The 25475-nt window shown below is 45.5% G+C and overlaps 1 protein-coding gene and 1 pseudogene across 1 annotated transcript in view; both read left to right on the top strand.

Annotated features, from left to right (window-relative positions):
• The first annotated feature begins 221 nt into the window (after positions 1-221).
• Positions 222-25475, top strand: part of LOC126282274 (SPARC) — a 92911-nt gene continuing 67657 nt past the window's right edge. The window contains exon 1 of the mRNA XM_049981902.1: positions 222-306. The gene's annotated coding sequence lies outside the window, so the exon portion shown is untranslated. The remainder of the gene's footprint in view (positions 307-25475) is intronic.
• LOC126287759 (5S ribosomal RNA) lies at positions 16175-16292 on the top strand (annotated as a pseudogene).

The following is a 25475-nucleotide window of genomic DNA, read 5'->3' as shown; positions in this document are numbered from 1 at the left end:
ACTGGCGGCGGTGACAGCGCTGATAAGGAGTTTCGCAGCATCCTCGAGCCGTCGGAGAAGCGAGCGGCGCGAAAACTGGGCTACGCTTCTAGAAGGGGCAGAGGTTGGCCGGCGGGGCGGGTCGTGTGGGCAGCGCGCGATGGCATCGCGTCCAGCATTCCCGGAGGCGGCGGGGGCGGGAGGGGGGCGGCGGTGGTAGGGGCGGAGGCGGCTGCGGCTGGACCAGCCAGCGGCCGGCGGCCGGCGGCAGTCGGCGGCTGGAAGCGGCGCGGCCAACACGCGCTATCGTCTCCGTCCCCGTCACAGGTCAGTCCTCGTCTCTCTGCCCTACTAACTGCCCCACTAACAACCACTAAGCGTCCCCACTAGGGAGTGCGGAGTGAACACGCACACCCCTCTAACACTCTTGGCGTCTAACTGGGCAGTTTACACGTAAGCACAGGCGGGGCAATTGTGTCACTTGTCATCTACATCCATACTCCGAAACCCACCAGGCGGTGTGTGGCGGAGGGTAGCTTGAGTATCTCTATCGGTTCCCCCTTCTATTCCAGTCTCGTACTGTTCGTGGAAAGAAGGATTGTCGGTATGCCTCTGTGTGTGCTCTAATCTCTCTGACTTTATTCTCATAGTCTCTTCGCGAGATATACGTAGGAGGGAGCAATATACTGCTTGACTCCTCGTGAAGATACGTTCTCGAAACTTGAACAAAAGCCCGTACCGAGCTACTGAGAGTCTCTCCTGCAGAGTCTTCCACTGGAGTTTATCTATCATCTACGTAACGCTTTCGCGATTACTAAATGATCCTGTAACGAAGTGCGCTGCTCTCCGTTGGATCTTCTCTATCTCTTCTATCAACCCTATCTGGTATGGATCCCACACTGGTGAGGAGTATTCAAGCAGCGAGCGAAAAAGCGTACTGTAACCTACTTCCTTTGTCTTCGGATTGCATTTCCTCACGATTCTTCCAATGAATCTCAGTCTGGCATCTGTTTTACCGACGATCAACTTTATATCATCATTCCATTTTAAATCACTCCTAATGCGTACTCCCAGATAATTTATGGAATTAACTGCTTCCAGTTGCTGATCTGCTATATTGTAGCTAAATGATAACGGATCTTTCTTTCTATGTATTCGCAGCAAATTACACTTGTCTACATTGACATTCAATTGCCATTCCCTGCACCATCCGTCAATTCGCTCCAGATCCTCCTGCATTTCAGTACAATTTTCCACTGTTACAACGTCTCGATATACCACAGCATCATCCGCAAAAGGCCTCACTGAACTTCCCATGTCACCCAAAAGATCATTTACGTATTTTGTGATTAGCAACGGTCCTACGACACTCCCCTGTGACACACCTGAAATCACTCTTACTCCGGAAGACTTCTCTCCATTGAGAATGACAAGCTGCGTTCTGTTATCTAGGAACTCTTCAATCTAATCAAATCATCTGTAAGCTGGAGGTGTACCCTTTTTATTTTTTACAGGATGATCTCGCTTTCGTAGCAATATTTGTATGCCATTCTATTAAACTACAGATTTCGACCTACTCAGCGCTACGGGAGATTCTGTGGTTTTAGCAATCACTATACTACTTGGATTTGTTTGGCTGTAACGCGGTTCTCCAAATATTAGACCGTTTCCTTGCTCGGCGGCAATTTCGTTACTGAGTTGCAGTCTAGGTGGACACTAAACTTTCTAGAAAAGGGCCTGAATAAAAAAAAGAGTTGCCGATCTTTTCTGTGTAACCCCCCCCCCCCCCTTTCCCGTACAGGCCTCTTGGAGCTGAAGAGAAGTATCTGTCCAAGATCCGACAAATCCCAGCACGTTATGAACACCGGACCCCCGGCCACCGTCCTTGCCTAGTGCCCTCAAGGGCGTCCCTCCTCTTGCCGCACTACGTAATCACAACAGTAGTTTACCATTTGTCTGAGGACGAAGAGAACCCGTAAAGGCTTGCTGAGTCTGCGTTCAAGTCTATGCGACACAGCCGTTGTTGGAGGCTCTGAAAAACAGCTCGGAAAAGTGCCTTCTCCAGGAACTGGGACCTTCTCATAGCCTATCCCGTATAACAAAGCGCAACATCTAGTCGTCGACTTACGAATCCTGCAGTCTAGTTGGTAGGGATTCCAAATAACGGTCTCAAACTGGGAGGGGGGGGGGGGGGGACGACGACGACGACGACGACAGCTGCCTTGGTTCAGTCCTAGGCTGTTAGAAGTCGATTGTATTTCAGGATGATTTTAAGACATTTCTCATATTTATACAGCCAATGCTGATTCTAGGTTACGGCTTACCCAAAAGACCCGAAAAAAGCACCTTTGAAAAGACATTGAATTCAGCCTTGGCTTAAATCGTAAGAGAATGTAATGTCATATCACTGTATTGTAAATGTGGCATTCATATTCAAGTTCATAACATAAAAAAATGAAGTTAGGAACCTAAGTAACCTACCTTCACAAAAATACTGATAGGATACAAAAATGGTTGAAATGGCTCTGAGCACCATGGGACTTAACATTGGAGGTGATCAGTCCCCTAGAACTTGGAACTACTTAAACCTAACTAACCTACGTACATTACACACACCCATACCCGAGGCAGGATTCGAACCTGCGACCGTAGCGGTCGCGCGGTTCCAGACTGAAGCGCCTAGAACCGCTCGGCCACCCCGGCCGGCCGATAGGATACATATAAGTCGTTTGAAGTATAATAATTCTAGTGCTCACTAAATAATAAAAGGCATGAAAATAATGTAATAAGTCCATTAAGATGCTCAAATGTGCAGTTGTGTAAGCAAACAGATGGAATCACCGTTGTATAAGAGTTTCCTTTTTTTTTAATTTTTGTTTCCCATTTCTTTCCTGTGACTACCATTCAGAAGAATTAATGCGGCATTTTTTGCTGGTAATTTTTTTTGTTTTTTTTCCTGTCTAACAGCATTTCCTCGGGCACTTCGATTTTTTTTTCTGTCTCGGATTCGTAATTTTCTATGTTAATCGTAACATAATAAGTTTACAAATAAAAATATTTGTCTGTTACTACTCCTTGGATACCTTGGATTAAATCGTAAGAGAATGCAATGTCATGTCACTGTTTTATACAGATGTCATTCATATTTACGTTAATAATAAAAAAAATACCTTCACAAAAATTATTGATAGGTTACATATCAGTCGTTTGAAGTATAATAAGATTCGTGAACGTACTGTCAAAGTTAGTTCACACGGCAAGAGAAGTTCTGAGATTCTCCGAAATACATTGCGCAACAGAATTAAAGCACCACTTTTTGGAATCCTGCAATTGCATCCCATTGAGACACGTAAGTTTGACATTTGGCTTAAAGGTGCCCACAACCCTCCTCTGTAATGGAGTGTAAAAGCGTGGCGCATTACGACGTCGCCCTTTGGCTCGCCGTCGCTTCAAACAGTAAGGTGCCGACACGTGTGAAAGAAAGGCCAAAGATCGGAAGTTCTTGTGTGCTGTTAGGCGGGTTAATAATATCACATTGGCACCAAATTTCACAACTCTGCCCAGTGCCACTACGGACGTCTGAGACCATGGGGACGTCGTCACAGGGCCTCTTACCCACATTTCCCCATTTCTTTTGACGTCTCTGCGAACTGTCAAAAAGCTCGACACGAATTCAGCCTGGCAGGTGCTCTAGCGTCTGAGGGCAACACCTTCGCCAGCCGTTGTCTGGGGTTTGCCTAGCCTCAAGCGCTAGAGCAGCTGCCCAGCCGAGATGTGTCGAAATTTCTAACAAGTACATGTGTACTGCCTGGGTGGCCTGAGGGTGTTCCCGAACTGGAGAGTCCCAGAAGAACCCTCTGCCATTTTATTCACGCACATCTTAACGTTGCATTCTCGCGTGATCATGCCACAGGAGGAAGGGAAATAGGGGGCCGAAAAACTATAAGCACCCTTTCCTGCTTCGGATCACGTTCAAATTCGTTAGATGGTTTTGAACGGTCCGTAGTAGCTCCAAAGTGTACGAGGGTGCCAGCACTGTCAAAGGCTGTGAAGAAAATCTACCTGTTGCTCGTCACACTGAGAACTGTTGTTTGCGACCACGAAATGTGTGGGAATCAATGCCCCAGGGAAAGTGGTTGTTCCACTGATGCCAATTATGCAATCCCCAGAGGCTTTTCATGTAGATTCGGTGTGCCTGAAATGCTTTCCTCAGCCACCCATAAGAAAACTGCGTGATTTGAAAACTAGATGTCGCAGTTGTAAACACCATCGCAAAGACGTCAAAAGAAGGGGTGAAATGTGGGTCAGAGGGTCTCTGACGACATTCTCATCGGGTGACGCACCCACGGTGAGGTTGGGCAGAGTTGTGGTGAAGCGTGGTGCCAAATTGACAGCATTAATCGCTTTACAGCTCACGTGAACTTTCCACCTGTCCCCTTTTTCCCGCATGTGTCGACAGCTTAAGTAGTTCGAAGCGACGCCGAGCCATAGGTTTTCATAGCGCCACGGTTTTGCGCCATTACAGAGAAAGGTTGTGGGCGCCTTTGGGTGACATTTCAGACATAGGCTTCGCAACGGGGGACAATTACGGGGTTTCGAAAAAGTGATCCTTTAATTTTGTTGGGCAGTGTAGTTTTACAAAAAATGTCAGTTTAAGAATCTTGTCCCCTCTCGAATCACTTTCTACCGTCGACACTGTCTGTGAGTTGCATTTTGTTATTCCCATATTCAATTATCAGTCTAAATAAAGTATTACGTGCTGAGACGCTGAGTTTGTCAAATAGACTGATACCTGCTTGAATATACTATTTTGGGGAGACTGCGAGCTCGCTACAGAAATTGAATTCCTCTCAAGATGGTTGTGGAGGAGGAGGAGATTAGTATTTAACGTCCCGTCGACAACGAGGTCATTAGAGACGGAGCACAAGCTCGGATTAGGGACGGATAGGGAAGGAAATCGACCGTACCGTTTCGAAGGATCTATCCCTGCATTTGCCCGAAGCGATTTAGGAAAATCAGGGATCGCCGGACGCGGGTTTGAACCGTCGTCCACCCGATTTCGAGTCCAGTGTGCTAACCACTGCGGCACCTCGCTCAGTTTGATGGTTGTATAATACGAAAAATTCTGTGGAAAAGATCGCGATTTACACTATTTTAAGAGCAGGGTTAGTTACAGGTTAAGCAGAAGAACAGAAAGAACATTAACATGTTAGCTGTTGGTTCCCGTAGCAGGATCCTACGCTGACGGTCGTTTAGTGGTTTTTCTGACGTTTCGCCAGCACGCGTGGCTGGCACTGTCAAAGATTCACCTCCGATTGGTGGTAGCGAACATTGGAATGTGAATCTTTCACATTGTGCTGGCGGAATTTCAAAGGAACCACTGAACGACCGTCGGCCAAAGATCTCGAGACGAGCGCCAAGAGTAATGCTCTCCGCATAACATACCGCACATTGAATGAGACTTTCACTCTGCAGCGGAGTGTGCGCTCATATGAAACTTCGTGGCAGATTAAACCTGTGTGCCGGACCGAGACTCGGACTCGGGACATTTGCCTTTCACGGGCAAGTGTTCTACTAATTGAGCTACCCATGCACGACTCACTCCCCGTCCTCACAGCTTTATTTCTGCCAGTACCTCGTCTCCTACTTTCCACACTTTACAGAAGCTCTCCTGGTAACTAGCACTCCTGGAAGAAAGGAAGTGCTTGGGTAGCTCAATTGGTAGAACACTTGCCCGCGAAAGGCAAAGGTCCCGAGCTCGAGTCTCGGTCCGGCACACAGGTTTAATCTGCCAGGAAGTTTCATACCGCACGTCGCTCACTGGCTCTCAGGTCTGCAGTTACATTGCGTGGTACCGGCCGTCCTCGTGAGCCGGGCTTAGACCGCGCCGCACCCGCTGCTTTGCGCTGCCGGGGCGTGGCAGCGGGAGCGGCGTTCACTATATCACAGTCACCCGGCGACAGCCACGGCCGTAGTCGCCCACGCAGGCAAGCAGACGTAAAAGGCGCTGTGAGCCCAGGCGAGCAGCTTTCCCCCAGGCAAACACCTGCGCCGCGACGTCCCACGAAATACACAGCGCTTCTACCTGCGCGAGCAGATGTGTCTTAATAACACAACGACGATGATCGCCTAGGGGCGAGTGTAGGCCTATAACTCAACTGCAGCTAGATCGTGCCCCACCGTTGGACACAACTAAGACCCATGAGACGCAGCCAAGTCTTGTGCAGAGGCGGTTTGCTGCCGCTTGTTAGAAAGTACACCCAGCACTGCGGAAAGTGAACTGTATAACGAGACATTGTTCAAAATCAAAAGCCTCTTAACGTCTGAGGTCATCAGTCTCCTAGAACTTAGAACTACTTAAATCTAACTAACCTAATGACATCACACACATCCATGCCCGAGGCAGGATTCGAACCTGCGACCGTAGCAGTCGCTCGGTTCCGAACTGAAGCGCCTAGAACCGCTCGGCCACATCGGCCGGCCGAGACGTTGTGACACGCCACTTCTGTGAGCATATACACACGTGTTCGGAGCAGAAATTTTCCTGATTTCTTCCCGACTTTTCTCATTATAGTTGGGGCAGTACAATGCGTAGTAAAGATGTACAAAAGGGTTACTTATTCGAAACCCCGTAACTGTCTCCCATTGCGACGTACAAGTGTGATATTTGCTTCAAACGTACTTATCTACATCTACATCTAAATCTACATAGAAGCTCCTGGAGAGTAGACTGTAGCACTACAAGTCATTTCCTTTCCTCTACCACTCGAAAATAGAGCGACGGAAAAACGACTATCTGCATGCTTCCGTATGAGACCTAATTTCTCGTATCTTATCTTCGTGGTCCTTACGCACAATGTATGTTGGCGGCAGCAGATTCGTTCGGCAGTCAGCTTCAAATGCCGTTTCTCTAAATTTTCTCTAGGTTCTCGAAAAGAACATCGCCTCCCCTCCAGGGATTCACATTTGAGTTTCCTAACATCTCGATAATACTTGCGTTTTTTTCGAACCTATCGGTAACAAATCTAGCAGCCCGCCTCTGAATTGCTTCAATGTCTTCCTTCAATACGACGTGGTACGGATCCCAAACACTCGAGCAGTACTCAAGAACAGGTCGCACCAGCGTGCTATATGCGGTCTCCTTTACAGGTGAACCACTCTTTCCTATAATTCTACCAATACACCGATGTCCATCATTCGTCTTTCCTACCACAGTTCTCTCATGCTCGTTTCATCTCATATCGCTTTGCAACGTTATGCCCAGACATTTAAACAATTTCAGTTTGTCAAGCAGAACACAAGTAATACCGTGTCTAAACATTACAGGTTTCTTCTTCCTACTCATCGGCATTAACTTACATCTTTCCACATTCATCATACCAACTGGAACTATTGTTGAGTCGTCTTTTATTTTTTTTGCAGTCACTCAACTTCGGCACCTTACAGTACACCACCACATCATCAGCAAACAACCACAGATCGCTGCCCACCTTGTCGGTCAAATCATTTATGTATACAGAAAACAACAGCGCTGCTATCTCACTTCCCTGGCGGAGGTTCGAGTCCTCCCTCGGGTATGGGTGTGTGTGTTTGTCCTTAGGATAATTTAGGTTAAGTAGTGTGTAAGCTTAGGGACTGATGATCTTAGCAGTTAGTTAAGTCCCATAAGATTTCACACACATTTATTTTCACTTCCCTGGGGCACACTCGAGAATACCCTTGTCTCGGAAGACCACCTGCTCTGGAGGACAACGTACTGGGTTCTACTACTTAAGAAGTCTTCGAGCCACTCACATGTCTGTGAACTTATTCCATTTGCTCGTACCTTCTTTAACAGCTTGCAATGAAGCACCATCTCAAATGCTTTCCAGAAATCTATAAATATGGAATCTGCTTGTTGCCCTTCATCCACAGTTCACAGAGTATCATGTGAGAAAAAGGCAAGCTGAGTTTCCCAAGGGTAATGCTTTCTAAAAACATGCTGATTCGTGGACATATGCTTCTCAGTCGTAAGAAAGCTATTATATCCGAAGTCAGAATATGTTAAAGGACTCTGCAGCAAACATAAGTTAGGGATACTGGTCGGTAATTTTGCAGGTCCGTTCTTTTACCCTTCCTATACACTGGAATCACCTGCGCCTTTTTCTAGTCGCTTGAGGCTTATTGTTGGGCGACAGATTCACGCTAATTGTAAGCTAGGGAAGGGGCCAATGCCGTAGAGTACTCTTCGTATAATTGAACTGGGATTCCATTCGGACCTGATGATTTATTTTATATTTTATTAATCTTCCTCTACAAAGTACTTTGGTTTCATGCGACTCACCAAATCTTTCTTGTACGAAACTCTTCATCTCAGAGTAGTACTTCACCCTACATCCTCGGTTTTTCGTTGGATATATTCCAGTCTTTTTTCACACTGTACATGTGTCTCTCGTACCACGTAAGTTATTCCCAGACGTCTTATCACATGTCCCTTCACTTGTCAGTCTTTTGCCACACTTTTATTCCATCGGCGTTTTTCCGAGGAACCTCTTCATGACTTACCTTATTAGTCTACTTAATTTTCTAAATTCTTCTATTGCACCACATCTAAATTTACATGATTACTCTGCAACTCACATTTAAGTGCTTGGCAGAGAGTTCATCGAACCACAATCATGCTATTTCTCTACCATTCCACTCCCGAACAGCGCGCGGGATAAACGAACATCTAAACCTTTCTGTTCGAGCTCCGATTTCTCATATTTTATTTTGATGATAATTCCTACCTATGTAGACTGGGCTCAACAAAATATTTTCGCATTCGGAAGAGAAAGTTGGTGACTGAAATTTCGTAAATAGATCTCGCCGCGACGAAAAACGTCTTTGCTTCAATGACTTCCATCCCAACTCGCATATCATATCTGCCACACTCTCTCCCCTATTACGTGATAATACAAAACGAGCTGCCCTTTTTTGCACCCTTTCGATGTCCTCCGTCAATCCTACCTGGTAAGGATCCCACACCGCGCAGCAATATTCTAACAGAGGACGAACGAGTGTAGTGCAATGTAAGCTGTCCTTCCCCACGATATTATCTATGTGGTCTTTCCAACTGAAGTTGTTCATAATTTTAACACCCAGGTACTTAGTTGAATTGACAGCCTTGAGAATTGTACTATTTATCGAGTAATCGAATTCCAACGGATTTCTTTTGGAAGTCATGTGGATCACCTCACACTTTTCGTTATTTAGCGTCAACTGCCACCTGCCACACCATACAGCAACCTTTTCTAAATCGCTTTGCAACTGATACTGGTCTTCGGATGACCTTACTAGACGGTAAATTACAGCATCATCTGCGAACATCCTAAGAGAACTGCTCAGATTGTCACCCAGGTCATTTATATAGATCAGGAACAGCAGAGGTCCCAGGACGCTTCCCTGGGAAACACCTGATACCACTTCAGTTTTACTCGATTATTTGCCGTCTATTACTACGAACTGCGACCTTCCTGACAGGAAATCACGAATCCAGTCGCACAACTGAGACGGTACCCCATAGGCCCGCAGCTTGATTAGAAGTCGCTTGTGAGGAACGGTATCAAAAGCTTTCCGGAAATATAGAAATACGGAATCAACTTGAGATCCCCTGTAGATAGCGGTCATTACTTCGTGCGAATAAAGAGCTTAAAAGCTTAGAGTTCGCCACTGTCATACAATGCTGCGCTCCAGTCGTAAATTCTCAGAAATTTCTTCCTCAATTTAAGGCCTACGTTTGATACCACCAGACTTCTTTTGGCCAGAAATGCCCTCTTTGCTGTGCTAGTGTGCATTTTATGTCTCCCTCGCTTCGTCCATCATATGTTATTCTGCTTCTTGGGTATCATGACTCCTTCGTGGTCCTCGATTTTGTTGCTAAGTTTCTCAATAATCTCGTTACTGCTACTCCTTATTAGTTCTGTCTTCCTTTGATTATCTCCCAATCCATATTCTGTCCCCAGTACACTGTTCATGCCACTCAGTATGGTCAGCAATTCTTCTTCACGTTCAGTGAGGATAGCAATGTCATCAGCTAATCTTACCACTGATGTTTTTTAACTATGAATTTTAATCGCACGAATGAACTTATATTTTAATTCCGTCATTTCAGAGTTTGAACAGAAGTGGAGCATAACTGCATTCCTCTGTTACACTCTATGCTCCGTCAAATACGACATAAAATGTAACGAAACTGTTGTCGCTTCGACTAAACTATAAGTTTGCAGATTTTTGTATCTTTTTTTTAAAATTCTGAAACTAATTCCCCTATGATGATACAACAGTGATGTAAGCATTAAAAATAACTCTGTATTTCTGCCATCAAAGCAGACCATGAGAATGAGGAGTCCTTGTCCACTGTAGTGAAGCACCTTCCTCGGAGATAATCTTAACAAGCAGGTCTATCTTAGAACGAACTGTAGGATTTGTCTGCAGCTGTTCGCAGTACGGCGAGTCTTTCTATGCCCGAGAGAGCGGCGACTTCGCAAGTAGGTCGGCGCAGCACTCTTTCGCCCTCGGGATATCCTGCTTAAGTACTCGCAGTGGAATAGCCGTATGTGTACAATTGCCGGGGTCAGCTCTTTACACTGGCAGCCCATTACACGGTAATCAAAAGTTGAAGAACTGCCAGCCTGCTTTACAGTGCATGAGAGACACAGAACAACTCACGGCAGAATTCGCGAGGCAAGTCTACGCACATACGCACTTCCTTACGCACACGCTCACCTCATTGCACCCGCGCAAATATCTCAGTTGCACTCAGAATTCCACAAATGCCTGGCGTGTGCTCTATTTTACTACAGATCAGTTCAAAAATGGCTCTGAGCACTATGGGACTTAACTTCTGAGGTCATCAGTCCCCTAGAACTTAGAACTAATTAAACCTAACTAACCTAAGGACATCACACACATCCATGCCCGAGGCAGGATTCGAACCTGCGACCGTAGCGGTCGCGTGATTCCAGACTGTAGCGCCTAGAACCGCTCGGCCACCCCGGCCGGTACAGATCAGTGTGTTTTCGTACACCAGAGGAGTAAAGAAGGAAGATTAGGTTTTTACGCCCCGTGGACAACGAGGTGGTTAGAGATGGAGCAGTAGCTCATATAGGTCATGGAGGTTCGTTCCCTTTCAAAGAGGTACACAAGAAGAAGGTGATGGAATACAGGAATCTGTAGTTATTTCTATCTCCTAATTCGCTCTCACTGATCGAAGTGATTGTCGGTTCTGATGAGGTCGACTCGTATGATACTTGCAGGTTGGGGTGCAATTGCGCGTTGCTGTTTGTCGTAAAAATTGTCTAAAATCGTGTTCCTATGCGGAATAAGTTGTGCAAAATGTTACAACAGCAGCTTGTCAGCTAGTTTGCTATATACTATACATTATAAAACTGACAAGGGACGTGCTCTATGTCCAACGGCTACAGTCGATTAAAAGTTTTCAAAATATGGAGAAGTCTCAATTGCATCAGACATGAAGGTCGTTCAGCCGCAAAAAATCTGCGTTTCTGCACAACCGATGTTGAACAGCTGGCAGCAAAGAACTGCACAATGCAATGACTTCGAATCAAACAGTCCGGAAACACCGAAAACGATGTAGTTTGTCTACATGTTTACGCTGTACGTATTGCATGTACGTACATATTGTTTCATGCACCTGTTTAATTTTCTGATAAATAAAGCTTCATTTACGACACTTGTGAAACCGTTGCTAATGTCGAAATGTGTGTGAAGTCTTATGGGACTTAACTGCTAAGGTCATCAGTCCCTAAGCTTACGCACTACTTAACCTAAATTATCCTAAGGACAAACACACACACCCATGTCCGAGGGAGGACTCGAACTTCCGCCGGGAGCAGCCACACAGCCCGTGACTGCAGCAAGCACCCTAGACCGCTCGGGAAACCGTTGCTCATAATTGTATTTTACACCGTACTGTTTCTTCGGCGACTTGGCTGCCTGTTCTCAAAAATTTCTTGTAGGCTACTAGGAATCTACTATGCGTTATAGGGCTCATAGCCTAGTTTTCACTTCTATACAGTCCACAAGAAAGAGCCATAATTTTATAAAAGTTCAGCATCGAGTCCTTTCGTAGTTTTCCCTAAGCCTTTCTGTAATGGTGGCACTCAAGTTATCAATTTCTCTCTTACGTTATGTTCCATTCCTGTTTTATGTAGTTTATATGGCACTCTCTGCAAATTATCTTCTTTATCTGCAATCTGGTCATCAAACATAAGATAAAATTTCTCCATTTGAAGCTGTCCTCTACACTAAATTTCATAACCCGCTGTTTCCATTCCCTCACAATGCTGTGTCAATGTAAATACACAGTAACGGTGAAACAAATTTCATGTCTGGTCGCTTTGTTGACATTTCGTTGGCCGATATTCCCAGGTTTAGCTTTACGATGCATTCATCTGTTTTCCTCTGTATAGTAGATGTAGTGGTATTCCTCTTTTTTCTTTAATACTCCACAGTTTTCCTCTTTGAACATTATCAGCAGCTTTACTGTAGCCTTTAAAGACTACGTAGTTGTTGTTGTTGTCTTCACTCCAGAGACTGCCTTGATGCGGCTCTCCATGCTACTCTATGCTGTGCAAGCTTCATCTCCCAGTACCTACTGCAGCCTACATCCTTCTGAATCTGTTTAGCGTATTCTCCCTCTACGATTTTTGCCCTCTGTGCTGCCCTCCAATACTAAATTGCTGATCCCTTGATGCCTCAGAATATGCCCTACCAACCGATCCCTTCTTCTAGTCAAGGTGTGCTACAAATTTCTCTTCTCCCCAATTCTATTCAATACCTCCTCATTAGTTATGTGATCTACCCATCTAATCTTCAGTATTCTTCTGTAGCACCACATTTCGAAAGCTTCTATTCTCTTCTTGTCCAAACTATTTATCGTCCACGTTTCACTTCCATACATGGCTACACTCCATAAAAATAGTTTCAGAAAAGACTTCCTGACACTTAAATCTATACTCGATGTTAACAAATTTCTCTTCTTCAGAAAAGCTTTTCTTGCCATTGTCAGTCTACATTTTATATCCTCTCTACTTCGACCATCATCAGTTATGTTGCTCCCCAAATATGAAAACTCATTTACTACTTTAAGCGTCTCATTTCCTAATCAAATTCCCGCAGCATCACCCGACTTAATTCGTCTACATTCCATGATCCTCGTTTTGCTTTTGTTGATGTTCATCTTATATCCTCCTTTCAAGACACTGTCCATTCCGTTCAGCTGATCTTCCAAGTCCTTTGCCGTCTCTGACAGAATTACAATGTCATCGGCGAACCTCGAAGTTTTTGTTTCTTCTCCATGGATTTTAATTCCTACTCCGAATTTTTCTTTTGTTTCCCTTACTGCTTGCTCAATATACAGACTGAATAACATCGGGGATAGGCTACAACCCTGTCTCACTCCCTTTAAAGGCTATAAAGGTTGTTAAATTGTATTATCTTCATTTTTGTTATTTGTTTTTGTGAGAAAAAGTTGTCTATGCAGGAAACGTTGTACGCACTATGTAGATGGCGTCACTGTTACCTAATCTTCGGCCGGCCGAAGTGGGCGTGCGGTTCTAGGCGCTACAGTCTGGAACCACGCTGCTGCTACGATCGCAGGTTCGAATCCTGTCTCGGGCATGGACGTGTGTGATGTCCTTAGGTTAGTTAGGTTTAATTAGTTCTAAGTTCTAGGCGACTGATGACCTCAGAAGTTAAGTCGCATAGTGCCCAGAGCCATTTGAACCTAATCTTCGTGCAGCTGTGCTGAAGTGCTTATCACTTGTGTATCCAAAAACTCGTAATACATCTCGTGCCAATTTGCCGTTTGTCGTCTCCAATCTTCACGGTGATGCCGTCAATGTGCGTTTGTTACCTGCAGTGACTAGCGACCATTGTAATGCGTGAGGTGGGTATGGGGAGTCCTACGCAGTGAGCGGCAACAGATGTAGCAGGCACTGCCCAGAGCCGGTGGCGCCGGGTGCAATGACCGGCCCAGCCAGGCTATCGCCGCCAGATGTACTGCCTGCTCCCCTTCCTCTGCTTCTCAGTCTCGGCTGCAGCTGCAGTACGCCACCTGCTGCAGCTTCCAGTCTCAGCTACCAGCAATTCCACAACTGAGCGATTAGTCTCTCCGACTGTCATCACCGTATGCTGGGTTCCATCTCTCATTCATCCGCCTAGCAAACAGAACACAGCATGTTGTTCTCAATGGAGAGACGTCTACAGACGTTAAAGTAACCTCTGGCGTGCAACAGGGGAGTTTTATGGGACCGTTGCTTTTCACAGTGTATAAAAATGACCTAGTAGATAGTGTCGGAAGTTCCATGCGGCTTTTCGCGGATGATGCTGTAGTATACAGAGAAGTTGCAGCAACATAAACAAATGTAATGTATTGCGAATACATAGAAAGAAGGATCCTTTATTGTATGATTATATGATAGGGGAACAAACACTGGTAGCAGTTACTTCTGTAAAATATCTGAGAGTTTGCGTGCGGAACGATTTGAAGTGGAATGATCATATAAAATTAATTGTTCGCAAGGCGGGTACCAGGTTGAGATTCATTGGGAGAGTCCTCAGAAAATGTAGTCCATCAACAAAGGAGGTGGCTTACAAAACACTCGTTCGACCTATACTTGAGTATTGCTCATCAGTGTGGGATCTGTACCAGGTCGGGTTGACAGAGGAGATAGAGAAGATCCAAAGAAAAGCGGCGCGTTTCGTCACAGGGTTATTTGGTAAGCGTGATAGCGTTACGGAGATGTTTAGCAAACTCAAGTGGCAGACTCTGCAAGAGAGGCGCTCTGCATCGCGGTGTAGCTTGCTGTCCAGGTTTCGAGAGGGTGCGTTTGTGGATGAGGTATCGAATGTATTGCTTCCCCCTACTTATACTTTCAGAGGAGATCACGAATGTAAAATTAGAGAGATTCGAGCGCGCAAGGAGGCTTTCCGGCAGTCGCTCTTCCCGCGAACCATACGCGACTGGAACAGGAAAGGGAGGTAATGACAGTGGCACGTAAAGTGCCCTCCGCCACACACCGTTGGGTGGCTTGCGGAGTATAAATATAGACGTAGATGTAGAATTGAAACTGAAGACAACAACAACAAAAAGTTCTGCATAAGCGATTCGCTCGAGGATTCTTTAACTATTAGCTGTTACCCGTGGCTACGCTCCCATATCTTATAATTATTGCACGTGCTGATAACGTCAGCTGCTCTCACGTGTTTGTCGGTTTGGGTAAGCGTAGCACGGCGCATAGATGAGCCGACCTCTCCCCCTCGCCTCCCCTCCAGCTTACACCCCGGATGACAATGTGGCACACAAATAGCGCTGCTGTTAGCAGTGCATGCGGATGGGCGCCGGTAGGTAGGCGCATCTATGCATCGTGGTGTTGAAGTAACTATACATGATTCAGTATATACAATATGCAACAAATTTAATAACTTTTTAAAACGGTGTATGTTTAATGATGTATAAAAAATTATTCCATCTCCAACTTCACGCTTTTAAGTGTCGACTTTTGCTTCTTTTATTTTATAAAGTAGTCTGCCTTCTTGCTGCCAACGGCCTTGCTGCAGTGGTACCACCGGTTCCCGTCAGATCACCGAAGTTAGGCGCTGTCTGGCTGTCACTTGGATGGGCGACCATCCGGACTGCCGAGTGCTGTTGGCAAACCTGGGTGCAGTGAGCCCTTGTGAGGCAAACTGAAGAGCTACTTGATTGAGAAGGAGCGGCTCCGTTCTCGAACTGACATGCGGCCGGGATAGCGTTGTGCTGACCACGTTCCCCTCCATATCCGCATCCAGTGACGCCTGTGGACTGAGGATAGCACAGCGACCGGTCGGTGCCGTTGGCCGTTCATGCCCTGTTCGCGCTGAGTTTAGCTTAATTTTACCTTTTTTCCATGGGTTCAAGCTATCATCATATCAATTTTTCATCGAAATTGGTTCAGCGGTTCAATCGTGAATACGTAACAGAATTACTTTCGCACATATGGTACGAAAGTATAGATTTAACTCACCGAGGATTGTATAAGTATTTTATTCATTCAAAAGTCAAAGAATAAATAGCATTTTCAAAGAGTAAATATATTTCGCTAATTCGCGTAATATTCTGCAAAACAATAAATATCTTGTACTACACACTTTCTGAAGTAGACGATTACATTCTTGCAGCGGCCTTGTCGCAGTGGATATACCGGTTCCCGTCAGATCACCGAAGTTAAGCGCTGTCGGGCGTGGCCGGCACTTGGATGGGTGACCATCCGGGGCGCCATGTGCTGTTGCACGCAGCCTCTTGATGCCAATTTAGGATCTACTCGAATGAACAGTATCGGCTCCGGTCACAGAAAATCATCGTAACGACCGGGAGAGTGGTGTGCCGAGCACACGCCCTTCCTTTCCGCATCCTCATCTGAGGATGATACGGCGGTCGGATGGTCCCGATGGGTCATTTGTGGCCTGAAGACCTTCAACCCATCTCCATAGCAAATTTCATCAAAATCGGTTCAACAGTTTAGTCATGAAAACGTAACAGAAACACTTTCGCTTTTATAAAGCTTTACATTATGATTTCTTCTTTTTTCTTTCTTTTTTTGTGATCCTATTTTCATGAAATGAAGCCTACAATTTGCCCAAACCTATGCTCACATTACCTGTGAAAATCTTATGAAAAGTTGTCTATTATTTTTGGAGATTTCGTGTTCAGACACGATGGTTTTAGATAAAGAAAATGATCCAATTTTGATTAAATACAGCTTATACGTTGCCGCAGGCTACGTTCAAGTCACCTATGGAGACCCCATCAAAATTTGTCTAATAGTTTTGGGGGTAGCGTGTTCAAACAGACAAACTTGACGGTTTTACATTTTTATTATTAATACAGAATATTAGAAAACAGAAAAGAAGCCAGTACGTCATACTGCACGGCGAATGTTGCACAGAAGTGAAAGTAAAATGGGGTGCATCCGAAAGAATCGTAACACGACCTCTCGTGTTCTCAATACACGAGTAAACTATATATCAGACAGGATCTGCGGGAGTATAAGACTGTTTGCTGGTGATTGTGAGCAGTTGCAGAAAGACATCGACAAAATTTCCTCATGGTATAAGCTCTCTTTAAATGTAAGTGAACTTTTAACAAAGAGGAACAACTCGATGATACCTGATCACATGACCAGCTGTGAGCATCAAAAAAATGTTCAAATGTGTGTGAATTCCTAAGAGACCAAACCGCTTAGGTCATTGGTCCCTAGACTTGCACACTAAACTAAACTAACTTATGCTAAGCGCAACACACACACCTATGCCCGAGGGAGGATTCGAACTCCGGTGGGAGGGGCCGACAAAGTCGACAAGAAGAAAAATCTAGAAAGAGGGAAATGACACCGTAATGGACTGGTCTGACCTGGATCCTATAGAGCACCTTTTGGATGTTTTGGAACGCCATGATAAACTAATAAAAGTAATACACTTCCGTCCTTCACAGAGATGTGGCCGCAGCATGCCGCATAATCACATGGAACGTCCAAGGCCATGACGGACTGAAATCTTGCCTACGGTCAGAGTGGGGCTAGAACGTGTGATCCTTGGATTATAGCAAGCAAAGTTGCTTATGTGACCATTCCCCAAGTATTTACTGTTTAACAGTACTGATGGTTCTACTTTGGCTTCCAGTAACACAAGGAAGCTTAAGGATTTAGGCAAGAGCAGTCAGATTAGGTTGCGTTTCCGACATCCATGCCTGCAAATACCATCCCCGCCTACCTTCTCCAATATAATATTTTGCCTCCTCGGTCGCTAATAAGTTGATAGGTTATTCTATTAATTGTTTGAATTCACAATGGAAAAACTTGGCAACCAAAACCGTTCTTTCGTAACAGTCTCACAGCGCAGTACAGGTCCTAGGATTTATGGTTATTTCTCTTTCGCAACAATCAAGGAACTGTACAATATCTTATTGTTCCCTGCATCGTTACTGAGACAGCAGCAGAACTAGCTACACTGAATTCGTATCTTTTGTCACGTCTTCTTGCGCGTTGAAAGGATGGGCGCAAAAAAGTGAGTAAAATGCAGGCAGTAAAAACGTAGTTCTTCAGAAACCATTAACAGAATACCAGGAAGGGTAGAATTATGAGTAAGTCACAACGAATAGAAGCTAGCATTAAAATTTATATTGTTAGTGTTACAGCGAGTCGTAAACTTCAGTGTCACTTGTATGTGAAGAGAATAAGGACAGAAAAAAATGAAAATTAGATGTAAAGAGAAGTGAAGGCGAGAAAGGGCAAGGAAAGGATGCTCAAAAACTGTGGAAAGAAGAGGCTTGAACCGGGAGAATATACAGGAAGGATGTAATGGAATCCTCGTCAGTTTCTTTTTTTGTGATTTTTGGACTATTCTTTATAGTTTGATGCCACTTCGGCGGCTTGTTAGTCGAATCTAACTGTGCGCCAAAGCGACTTGTGACGATAACTGTGGCATAGAAAGTGAGTACCACAACTCTCCCTACGTCAATGACGGTTTTCGAAAATGCAGCCGATGCTTCTCCTGCGTGTAGTTCTTTAGTTGTACTCGCCAAACTGACAGGACCCCTTTCCAGTGCTCCCACCAGGAAAATACCTGGGGGCACTGCAGACAGAACTTGAGCCCTCCGTGTTGCAGTCAGACACTCTGATCACTCAGACAAGGGGGCGACTCAATTAAACAAATAAATACATGCATATTATAAAAATGTATGGGCACTGATGAGCCAAAACATTATGACCAACTGCTTAACAGCTTGTTTGTCCACCTTTGGGACGGAATGAGTCACTGATTCTGCGTATCAGAGATCCGACAGTTTGTTGGTAGGTTTGTGGAGGTATGTGGCATTAGATGTCTACGCACAGGTCATATAGTTTACGTAAATAACAGGCGCTGATCTGCGTACGCGGCAATGGCGCTCTTTAGCGACCAAATGGTTCACACAGGATTTAGATCAGGCGAATTTGGTCGCCGAAACATCAACGTGAGTTCACTATAACGCTCCTCGAACCACTGTAGCACGGTTCCGACTCCGAAACACGGACAATTATACTGCTGAAAGATGACAACGCCGTCGGGAAGACATCAAGCATGAAGGGTTGCAGCTGGTTCGCAGCTGTCAACGTGTCTTCGATTACTACCACAGATCCTATGCAAGCGCAGGAGAATTTCTCCCGTAGCATGCTCCCAGCAGCCTGTGGCCGCGGCGCGCTGCATGTTTGGAGCCGCCGTTCACCTCCATGACGGCGTTTGTGGACACGACGGTCGACGACGTAGTGAAGCAAAAATGTGATCACCCGTAAAGCCGACCTCTGATCGAAGGTCGAGTCCCGATGATCCCTTGCCCACTGAAATCGTAATTGACAATGTTTGTGGATCAACACATAGGGGTGGTTGCTGCAGAGCTCCATGTTCGACAATGTGCAATGAACGGTGTGCTCCGAAACACTTATATGTGCAACAGCATTGTGCTCTTTAGGCAGAGATGCCACAGATAACTATCTATCCTACTTTACAGAACAGACTAGCCTTCAAACCCACATTCTGTTAAAAGACGTGGACGCGCAACCACTTAGCGCCACTGTCCTACTACATCTTTCCGTAGATGGTCAAGACAGTAGTAGCACGTGAACATTCGACCAGCTTCGCCGTTTTGGAGATACTCGGTTCGGAGGCTCTGCGTAATAATAGTCTGCCCTTTGTCAAAGTCGCTTATCTCAATGGATTTCCCCATTTGCAGCCCATATCTTCACTAGGTTGATCCCACGTCCGTGACTGTTCCAATTACATACTTTTTATACCCGTCACGTGCCCGCAACGTCACAAGCGGGCATCCAATGTCGCGGTAGGCAGTGGTCGTAATGTCGTTGTATATGTACGTCCGTTTATTCCACGTCTCCTCCTAAACGACTGGCCCGCTTTCAACACAACTTGGAACAGACAAAAATCACTGTGGTGGTAAAAACCACATGCCTATCATAATTCACGAGGTATGACATCATAAACAATGAGATGAGAGAAAAACTGCCGCCTCATATATGACTTATTACTTCTGTGCTAAATTCCGTCCGCAATAAATTTCGCAGGCAGTAACCACATATGCTGCTAGAATCACGTACAAAAGTATCTACATCTACATCCATACCCCGCAAGCCATCTAACGGTGTGTGGCCGAGGGTACTTTGAGCATCTCCATCGGTTCTCCCTTCTATTCCAGTCTCGTATTGTTCGTGGAAAGAAACATTGTCGGTATGCCTCTGTGTGGGCTCTAATCTCTCTGATGTTATCCTCACGGTCTCTTCGCGAGATATACGTAGGAGGGAACAATATACTGCTTGACTCCTCGGTTAAGGTATGTTCTCGAAACATCAACAAAAGCCCGTACCGAGCTACTGAGAGTCTCTCCTGCAGTCTTCCACTGGAGTTTATCTATCATCTCCGTAACGCTTTCGCGATTACTAAATGATGCTGTAACGAAGTGCACTGCTCTCCGTTGGATCTTCTCTATCTCTTCTATCAACCCTATCTGGTATGGATACCACACTGGTGACCAGTATTCAAGCAGCGAGCGAACAAGCGTACTGTAAACTACTTCCTTTGTTGTCGGATTGCATTTCCTTAGGATTCTTCCAATGAATCTCAGTCTGGCATCTGCTTTACCGACAATCAACTTTATATGATCATTCCAATTTAAATCACTCCTAATGCGTACTCCCAGATAATTTATGGAATTAACTGCTTCCAGTTGCTGATCTCCTATATTGTAGCTAAATGATAACGGATCTTTCTTTCTATGTATTCGCAGCACATTACACTTGTCTACATTGAGATTCAATTGCCATTCCCTGCACCATGCGTCAATTCGTTGCAGATCCTCCTGCATTTCAGTACAATTTTCCATTGTTACAACCTCTCGATATACCACAGCATCATCTGCAAAAAGCCTCACTGAACTTCCGATGTTATCCACAAGCTCATTTATATATATTGTGAATAGCAACGGTCCTACTACACTCCCCTGCGGCACACCTGAAATCACTCTTACTTCGGAAGACTTCTCTCCACTGAGAATGACATGCTGCGTTCTGTTATCTAGGAACTCTTCAATACAATCACACTATTAGTATGATAGTCCATATGCTCTTGCTTTGTTCATTAAACGACTGTAGGGAACTGTATCGAACACCTTGCGGAAGTCAAGAAACACGGCATCTACCTGGTAACCCGTGTCTATGGCCCCCTGAGTCTCGTGGACGAATAGCGCGAGCTGGGTTTCACACGATCGTCTTTTTCGAAATTCACGCTGATTCCTACAGAGTAGATTTCTAGCCTCCAGAAAAGTCACTATACTCGAACATAATACGTGTTCCAAAATTCTACAATTGACCGACGTTAGAGATATAGGTCTATAATACAAACACCCCTACAGTCCAGTCAACTTAGGAAAATCCGTAACACCTGGCAGCGCTTTTGACAGCTTTCAACCGCGAAGTGCAAACGGCTGTAGGCGAAGACGATACCCATCTGTAGAGCTCCGAAGAGGCAGTGCCATAGAGGCGTTTACAAAATCGTGTTCTAGACACGCGAAGCAGAAACTGTTCGCGATTTTTTTAAGGACTTCATATTCGTCGTTGACTGATGAAAATATTTATTTCACAATTGCAAAGATAACAGAGTGCATAACGCTTCACAAGCGATGTCAAGCCAACAAAGTATACGAGAACACTCTGCGGTTCATTTTTCCATTCTTTCAGCTTTGGCAGCACCACTTTACATTGGCCCAAAGGCCGAAGTAGTAACTGCGAAATGAATAATTATTGTCAACGGCGAATATGAATCCCTTTAAAAAAAATTTTACATGACCGTGAACCTCGACCGTGAGTTCTCAATGCAGTATATTCGACTCTTCGGTTTATATTCATACTAGCTGACAAACTCGGCATTGCCCGGTTATTCATTTCGTCAATTTTCTATCAGAAAAGAAAACAAAAAAAATGGACTGTGTTTGTATCGAAAAAAGTGTCGAAAAATATGCATAATGTACAAATGTATAAGTACAGTGTCCAAATTAAGAAACACATAGATTAACTTAGAACTTAACCTGTGCGGGATCATGTTTCTTAATTTGGACACTGTACTTATGCATTCGCACATTTTGCATATTTTTTCGACACTTTTTTCGATACAAACCAGTCCATTTTTTGTTTTCGTTTCTAATAGAAAATTGACGAAATGAATAACCAGGAAATGCCGAGTTTGTCAGCTAGTATGAATATAAACCGAAGAGTGGAACATACAGCACTTTGAAGTAGTACTTGGTGTAGTGCGTGAAGATGTTTGTGCAGAAGTCAGCTGCTTTTGGTGACAGTAAAAAAAAAAAAATCTTTTGCGAACCGGTCTTGTTAGGCAGGGAGGGCAACAAGCGCAGTGCAGTTTCCGGAGTCCTGTTTCTGCAGCGGCACGTTCTCGAGTTCTGCAGCGTCTGCTGGCGGCTGCTCCGTGACCACGAAGACCACACCACGAAGCTCCTCGCTGTCAGCTCTCCGGTAACGCCGCATCCCACGTGCGTGCTGCGAAATAACACGCAGGCGCCGGCCTCTGGCTTCGTGGAAGGTGCAGCTCTTGGGACCAGCCTGTCTCACTCCCCACAATTTGCTTTCACCAACCGTACGTCTACGTCTACATACAAACTCCGCCGGCCACCTCGCGGAGCATGGCGGAAGATACCTTGTATCAGTACTAATCATCCAGTTTCGTGGTCGACTCGCTAATGGAACCAGAAAAAACGTATGTCTTTATGCCTCCTTATGAGCTCTAATTTCTCTTATCTTCGTGGTTCTTGCGCGGAATGTTGGCAGCATTAGGATCGTTCTGCAGTCAGATTCAAATGCCGCTTCTCTAAACTTTCTACATCTACATTTACGTGGATACTCTGCAAATCACATTTAAGTGCCTGGCAGAGGATTCATCGAACCACCTTCACAATTCTCTGTTATTCCAATCTCGTATAGCGTGCGGAAAGAATGAATACCTATATCTTTCCGTACGAGCTCTGATTTCTCTTATTTTATCGTGGTGATCGTTCCTCCCTACGTAGGCCGGTCTCAACAAAATATTTTCACATTCGGAGGAGACAGTTGGTGATTGGAATTTCGTGAGAAGATTCCCTCGCAACGGAAAACACCTTTCTTTTAATGATTTCCTGCCCAAATCCTGTATCATTTCTGTGACACTCTCTCCCATGTTTCGCGATAATACAAAACGTGCTGTCTTTCTTTGAACTATTTCGATGTACCCCGTCAGTCCTATCTGGCGAGGATCCCACACCGCGCAGCAGTATTCGAAAAGAGGACGGACAAGCGTAGTGTAGGCAGTCTCCTTAGTAGATCTGTTACATTTTCTAAGTGTCCTGCCAATAACACGTAATCTTTGGTTAGCCTTCCCCACAACATTTTCCACGTGTTCTTTCCATTTTAAGTTGTTCGTAACTGTAATACCTAGCTATTTAGTTGAATTTACGGCTTTTAGATTAGACTGATTAATCGTGTAACCGAAGTTTAACGAGTTCCTTTTAACACTCATGTGGATGAGCTCACACTTTTCGTTATTTAGGGTCAACTGCCACTTTTCGCGGCATCGTTTTGCGGTGTGTCTTGATTTTCGGATGACCTCATTAGTCGATAAACGACAGCGTCATCTGCAAACAACCCAAGACGGCTGCTCAGATTGTCTCCCAAATCGTTTATATGGATAAGGAAAAGCAAAGAGCCTATAACACTACCTTGGGTAACGCCAGAAATCACTTCTGTTTTACTCGATGACTTTCCGTCAATTACTACGAACTGTGACCTCTCTGATAGGCACCGTTATCTAGGCACCGACTCGTGTTTCAGTAACTGTTGTTAAACATCGATTAGAATGGACAGGGACTGCGATTGCTGTGTTCGGATGAGGGCTGACTTGGCATCCCTTCGCTCACAGCTGCAATCGGCGCTGACTTCGGTCGCGCAGCTTGAGGCTGTTGCCAATGGGCACCACTGTGGGGAGCCGGACTCGGGTATCACGGGGATGTCAACTTCATCCCGTCTGTCCCCAGATCGGTCTGCCTCTGTGGTTGCCCCGGTTGCTGCCCGCAGTGGGGCTGAGCCCTCGCCTGTGGTTGATTGGGAGGTCGTTCCAAGGCGTGGCAGGCAGCGAAAGGCGTCCCCGGAAGCTGATCAGAAAGCCTCCCCGGTGCGTCTGACAAACCGGTTTCAGGCACTGTCTCTGGCTGAGCCAGATGCAGCTGCCTGCCCTGTTTCAGAGGATCATTCTCAGCCTTCAAGGTCCGGGCAATCGCAGAGGTTGGGCTTACTGGTAGTTGGGAGCTCCAATGTTAGGCGCGTAATGGGGCCCCTTAGGGATATGGCGTCTAAGGAGGGGAAGAAATCCAGTGTGCACTCCGTGTGCATTCCGGGAGGAGTCATTCCTGATGTGGAAAGGGTCCTTCCGGATGCCATGAAGAGCACAGGGTGCAGCCAGCTGCAGGTGGTGGCACATGTCGGCACTAATGACGTGTGTCGCTTTGGATCTGAGGAAATTCTCTCTGGATTCCAGCGGCCATCTGATTTGGTGAAGGCTTACGAGATGAAGGCAGAGCTCACCATCTGCAGCATCGTTGACAGAACCGACTGCGGACCTTTGGTGCAGAGCCGGGTGGAGGGTCTAAATCAGAGGCTCAGACGGTTTTGCGACCGTATTGGCTGCATATTCCTTGACTTGCGCCATAGGGTGGTGGGGTTTCGGGTTCCGCTGAATAGGTCAGGAGTTCACTACACTCAGCTGGCGGCTACACAGGTAGCGGAGGCTGTGTGGCGTGGACTGGGCGGTTTTTTAGGTTAGAAGGCCTCGGGTAAGTGCGGGATGGGCTGCAATGTCAAAGGGTGCTTGGCAATTACAGGACGTGCTTGGATCAAGGAACAGTCGGAATTATAGTTGTAAACTGTTCTCGTTGCGCTGGAAAAGTCCCTGAGCTTCAAGCGCTAATAGAAAGCACAGAAGCTGATATCGTTATAGGTACAGAAAGCTGGCTAAAGCCTGAAATAAGTTCTGCAGAAATTTTTACGAAGTCTCAGACGGTGTTCAGGAAAGATAGATTAGGCAGAATTGGTGGTGGAGTGTTGGTGTCTGTCAGTAGTGGTTTATCTTGTAGTGAAGTCGAAGTAGACACTCTGTGCGAATTGGTGTGGGTGGAGGTTATACTTAACAGCCGAATTAAGTTAATAATTGGCTCCTTCTACCGACCCCCAGACTCCGATGATACAGTTGCGGAACAGTTCAGAGAAAGTTTGAGTCTCGTAACTAATAAATACCCCACTCATACGGTTATAGTTGGTGGGGACTTCAACCTACCCTCGGTATGTTGGCAAAAATACTTGTTCAAAACCGGTGGTAGGCACAAAACGTCTTCC

The sequence above is a fragment of the Schistocerca gregaria genome, chromosome 1 (genome assembly GCF_023897955.1).
Source record: "Schistocerca gregaria isolate iqSchGreg1 chromosome 1, iqSchGreg1.2, whole genome shotgun sequence".
Classification (NCBI taxonomy): domain Eukaryota; kingdom Metazoa; phylum Arthropoda; class Insecta; order Orthoptera; family Acrididae; genus Schistocerca; species Schistocerca gregaria.
Note: the sequence above shows the minus strand (reverse complement) of the source record. Positions and strands in the feature narration are given on the sequence as shown.